Source organism: Mustela nivalis, assembly GCF_964662115.1.
Source record: "Mustela nivalis genome assembly, chromosome: 3".
Lineage (NCBI taxonomy): Eukaryota > Metazoa > Chordata > Mammalia > Carnivora > Mustelidae > Mustela > Mustela nivalis.
Window position 1 is genome coordinate 106,947,769 of NC_139022.1, and position 6,121 is coordinate 106,953,889.

The 6,121-nt window shown below is 41.9% G+C and overlaps 1 long non-coding RNA gene across 1 annotated transcript; it reads right to left on the bottom strand.

The window, feature by feature from the left end:
- Positions 1-1,288: 1,288 nt before the first annotated feature.
- On the bottom strand, positions 1,289-3,722 carry LOC309860900. The gene is made up of 3 exons (XR_014309694.1): positions 3,555-3,722; positions 3,253-3,363; positions 1,289-1,730 (listed from the first exon to the last, which is right to left on the bottom strand). It is a non-coding gene; the product is annotated as an uncharacterized lncRNA (long non-coding RNA).
- Between the last annotated feature and the right edge of the window lie 2,399 nt (positions 3,723-6,121).

Sequence of the window (6,121 nt, forward strand, 5' to 3'; positions counted from 1 at the left end):
ATGGCAAGATTTCATTTCTTTTGATGGCTGCATAGTATTCCATTGTGTATATATACCACATCTTCTTGATCCATTCATCTGTTGATGGACATCTAGGTTCTTTCCATAGTTTGGCTATTGTGGACATTGCTGCTATAAACATTCGGGTGCACGTGCCCCTTTGGATTACTACGTTTGTATCTTTAGGGTAAATACCCAGTAGTGCAATTGCTGGGTCATAGGGCAGTTCTATTTTCAACATTTTGAGGAACCTCCATGCTGTTTTCCAGAGTGGTTGCACCAGCTTGCATTCCCACCAACAGTGTAGGAGGGTTCCCCTTTCTCCGCATCCTTGCCAGCATCTGTCATTTCCTGACTTGTTGATTTTAGCCATTCTGACTGGTGTGAGGTGATATCTCATTGTGGTTTTGATTTGTATTTCCCTGATGCCAAGTGATATGGAGCACTTTTTCATGTGTCTGTGGGCCATCCGGATGTCTTCTTTGCAGAAATGTCTGTTCATGTCCTCTGCCTATTTCTTGATTGGATTATTTGTTCTTTGGGTGTTGAGTTTGCTAAGTTCTTTATAGATTTTTGACACTAGTCCTTTATCTGATATGTCGTTTGCAAATATCTTCTCCCATTCTGTCAGTTGTCTTTTGATTTTGTTAACTGTTTCCTTTGCTGTGCAAAAGCTTTTGATCTTGATGAAATCCCAATAGTTCATTTTTGCCCTTGCTTCCCTTACCTTTGGCGATGTTCCTAGGAAGATGTTGCTGCAGCTGAGGTCGAAGAGGTTGCCGCCTGTGTTCTCCTCAAGGATTTTGATGGATTCCTTTCGGACATTAAGGTCCTTCATCCATTTTGAGTCTATTTTTGTGTGTGGTGTAAGGAAATGGTCCAGTTCCATTTTTCTGCATGTGGCTGTCCAATTTTCCCAACACCATTTATTGAAGAGGCTGTCTTTTTTCCATTGGACATTCTTTCCTGCTTTGTCGAAGATTAGTTGACCATAGAGTTGAGGGTCTATTTCTGGGCTCTCTATTCTGTTCCATTGATCTATGTGTCTATTTTTGTGCCAGTACCATGCTGTCTTGATGATGACAGCTTTGTAATAGAGCTTGAAGTCCGGAATTGTGATGGCACCAACTTTGGCTTTCTTTTTCAATATCCCTTTGGCTATTCGAGGTCTTTTCTGGTTCCATATAAATTTTAGAATTATTTGTTCCATTTCTTTGAAAAAGATGGATGGTACTTTGATAGGAATTGCATTAAATGTGTAGATTGCTTTAGGTAGCATAGACATTTTCACAATATTTATTCTTCCAATCCAGGAGCATGGAACATTTTTCCATTTTTTTGTGTGTCTTCCTCAATTTCTTCCATAAGTACTTTATAGTTTTCTGAGTATAGATTCTGTGCCTCTTTGGTTAGGTTTATTCCCAGGTATCTTATGGTTTTGGGTTCAATTGTAAATGGGATTGACTCCTTAATTTCTCTTTCTTCTGTCTTGTTGTTGGTGTAGAGAAATGCAACTGATTTCTGTGCATTGATTTTATATCCTGACATTTTACTGAATTCCTGTACAAGTTCTAGCAGTTTTGGAGTGGAGTCTTTTGGGTTTTCCACATATAGTATCACATCATCTGCGAAGAGTGATAATTTGACTTCTTCTTTGCCGATTTGGATGCCTTTAATTTCCTTTTGTTGTCTGATTGCTGAGGCTAGGACTTCTAGTACTATGTTGCTATCTGTGAAAATTTAATAGGAGACTTACTTAGCAAGCTGAATTGTAAAATCACACACCAGAGGGACTTACTGTTTCAGGTTCTAGGGCACTTTTTGATCCATAATCCAATTGTGTCTTCTCTAGATACACCTTTGCTTCCACCATTATTTTTTTTTTCTGAAGATTTATTTATTTATTTGAGAGAGAAAGAGAGAGAGAAAGTGCATGTGTGCATGCAGAGGGAGGAACAGAAGTAAAGAATTTCAAGCAGACCCCCAATGATTGCAGAGCCCCATGTGGGACTCCATCTCACCACCCTGAGATCACGAGCCAAAACCCAGAGTCAAGTGTTTCACCCACTAAGCCACCCCGGTGCTCCTCCATTATGTTTAATACACATGCCAAATAGGGATCTTGTGACTGGGCCTGACATTCTATGGGCTAAACATTTTACATATAATAGACAAAATGACTGGAAGAGAAAATATAAAAGTTCAGACAGACCCTACCACACCACCATTACCTGACCTTCTGCAATATTCCTTAAATCCAGAAGCAAAGAAGGATCAAATCTATTTGGAAGGCTTATATCCAAAGGTGGTTTTCTCATAGCCTACCCTACTCCTTGTAACATTTCCATCCTTCCAGGAAAGAAACCAATGAATGGGGATATCCATTTGTCAACAACTCAGGACCACCAAGGAAATTATCATCCCTCATCTCTCAGAAGTACCCAACCCAAATAGCATGCTATCATCAATTCTTCCTGAAGCCACTTGCTTCACTGAAGCAGATCTTAGCTCTGCCATCTCCCCAGGGTGCCTCTAGACCGAGATGTTCAATGCCCTTTTGCCTTCCCCTGGGGAGGGCAATATGGTATCTAGACAGTTATGTACTCGGGGTTCACTGACACCCCTTGCTCCATGTTCCAGGTCCTCAATAGAGACTCAAAGACCCCAATTCCCCCTTGTGATTCAGTTCTGACTCAACATGTAGATGACTTACTACTTTGTGCAGAGGACCAGGAAATCTATGGAACAGGATGCCATTTACTTGCTCTCAGACTTAGGAGAAAATAGACCTCAAGTTTTAAAAGCTGTATTTCAAGTCTGTCCAATAATTTATTATTTAGGGGATGACCTACTTAAAGAAGGAAAAGTACTCTTTCCTGATAGACCAAAGGCTATGGAAACATATCTTAGACTCCTCACAAATGACAACGGAGAGGACTCTGATTTTAACTGGATATTGCAATGAGTGCTATACTTTTCTGTGATTACAGCACCTCTTTACGAATTGGCTAAATCCTCGGTGAGAGCCTCTCTGCACGGAAAGCCCAGACAAGAACCTGCTGACTCTCATCTGGAGGAGGTTCGTCAACAGTCGGCTTCCCGGAGCACTCCTAACTACAAGAAGCCGTTTCATGTAGAGAGGTGGCTATTACGAAGGTCTCGCCCATGTTAAGAGAAAATATGAAAGCTAAAGAAAATGCTCTAACAGAGGATTATGCCCAACACGCTGCTTTACCAAGGTTATGCTCCTACCTCAACCCTCAAAGGATCCATTTCCGGAGGGATTCAAAGAGGCCATTTGTAAAATATCAGTGTGGCAAATACCAACACAGTCACCATCACCAGCTTGCATAAGCAGCGCATCTGAAACAAAATGATACGGGAAGGTTGAAAATAATGGGATAAAAACATGTGGCAAGTCATAACAGGAAAGTTAATTACTAACACACGATGAAGGAGAACAAAAGGCAAAAGACAAAATAGAAATAATTTTATACCGTTAAAGACACCAGGCAGGAACCTACCGAGCTTATCTCCATCATGAGTAGGCCTACCTTGTTGTGGAGGGTTTCACTAGGTGTCTGCTCCCTGCTTGGCATTAGGTCTCCTCTTTACCCAGCTTCTCAGAGAAAATCTCTCTTGTGCTGCCCCGTGTGATGTTCTTTTCGCACTGGGCAGTGTGGCTGTGGGAGACGCTGGGAGGGAGAGGTCTGAGCCTTGGGTGTGCGTGTTCACCATGCACCTGAGCGGGGGTGTGGCTTCACCAATGGTCTTGGTCCTGTGCCAGTCCTAGTGCTGGGACATGCCCTATGCCTGCCCTTCCCCTTGCCCTTCCCCCTTACACAGCTGCAATGGATTGTCTCCAACCCACCACTGTTACCATTTTTGTTGCTCTTCCTCAGAAAGAAAAAGGCTTTTGCTTCACAGGGGAGATAAAGCTCAGTGGAGTTTCAACAGGGTCTTCCATCGGCCTCCACAAGCCAGCACTGAGCTGAACACCTGGGTGGGTGGGTTCCTGAGAGAAACAGCCTACAAGTTTGCAAGCCTTTACTGTGTCTGGGATTCACACTTCATGTAGCCCACACCAACCTTTAGGAATTCCTTAAAAGCTTCTTTCTGCCTGTATCTATGGACTTCTGTGGCACCTGGTGGTCTGCCCTAGGTGACCAGCAGCAGACTGTTAGATACTTGTAGATGCCAGTCTCTCCAGGGAGACAGGGAGACGCTGCATTTTACCTGGTTCTGTGTTTCCTTCACACAGCAACACTTGATAAATCCACCCACCATTTTGTGTCCCAGAAAGTGATTTAGCACAAAGAACCCCCCTTCCCCCTCTGACTCAGATAAACATTTCTGTCTACTCTCTGTCATGACTAGCATAAAACTCTAAATGACTGCGTTTACTTGTGAGGGGGCCAAACACACACCTTTCCCCTTGCCCCCTGAACCTGCCGACAAGGCCAGTCATAGACCTTTCCACTTTCAATCTAGTCAATTGCCTGTTTTTCTGTATTATGAGTGAATAGCTAAAGTTAGAATTGTTTATCCCGCCCCTCCCCCAAATCAGCTAGAGGCAGAAATAGCTGTTTCTAATACAGCTCCTGTGACTTTAGATTACAAAACATTCCCACCTATATATCTCCCACTTGTAACCTGCCTTCTACTCCCTATAAAGTCTAAGGCAAAGACATCCTGCTGAAATAGACACGCTGATCTTTGAATCCGGGGTGACGTCCCTCTTGCTATAGTCTGAATAAAATTATCTCCTTAATTGTCTGCTGCATTGTGTCTCTGACACCGGATTTCAGGTTGGTGATATACCCTGTGACCTCATTCGGAAAATTCAAGCAAACGCATTTATCTCTAGTTTCTCCACCTAGCTTTATTCTCCCTCTCTTGTTTTTCCTGCTGTGGGGGAACAATGCTGCTCTTTTTCCAGCTTTCCATCTCTGAGCTGAACAGGAAGTCTTGATTCTTTTCTCTTAGTTGCCACTTTCAGGTGACCAATACAAGTATTTTAAAAACTACTCTTATGAACGGATGGATTTTAAGACTTAAAGGCTTTCAACCAATTTTAGTTAATCTTTTTGCACATAAAAGGCTCCATCTTTGGCCAGTGGGCATCCCTTCAAGGTGACCTTTTAAACCTCTGGATACAACTCAATTAGTCTTTGATTGCTTCATTGCTTTCTGTTTAATAAAACACTCCAGTCTTATTCTCCCACTCCAGATCTGGCATCAGCCACTTCTCTAGGAAGCCTTTGTTTGTTTTACCAGCAAATGGTGTTTAAAATCATAATCTGGGCTCCACTGCTATTGAAACTCTTCATATGCAAAATAGATTCATTTATTTTCTGAAGTTAAAAATGTGGGAAGAATACATTGTATTACTCATAGTATTGTATTAATGAGGTAAAAGAAACAACCAAGACGTATTAAAGGTTAGCATTTCCATGTGTTCAAAAATATTCAATGAGCACATGACTTGAGTTGGACATATTCCACTGAGGATATAGGTAGAGTGGAGTGGGAGAAAGGAATAAAAGACAAAATCCTTTGTCTGCATAAGGCTTCCATTCTAGTGGAAGAAGATGAGCAGTAAACAGGTAAAAAAAATAGTGAATACCATGGTAAGTGCTAGGGAAGAAAAGAAAGCAAGGAAGGGGGCTTAAGGGAGTACTACTATTATTTATTATTATTATTATTATATTTATGTGAACTGTTCTAAGCAATATAATTGGGCAGGCCAATCTAATTTATGGATGCAAAAGTCCCTTTTCAATGTCCTATCAGGCCTCCTTCTTTTTTTTTTTTTTTTAAGATTTTATTTATTTATTTGACAGAGAGAGAGAGATCACAAGTAGGCAGAGAGGCAGGCAGAGAGAGAAGGGGAAGCAGGCTCCCCGCTGAGCAGAGCCTAATGTGGGGCTCCATCCCAGGACCCTGAGATCATGATCTGAGCCGAAGGCAGCACCCAGGTGCCCCAGGCCTCCTTCTATAAATAGATGATACATGAATCATTTTGTAAAGTCTTTATACCATCCTCCTTCTTAACCCTATCCAGCAGGCAAAGATATAGTTATGGACTGAGTTTGCTTAAAGATAGGGACTCCTACATACT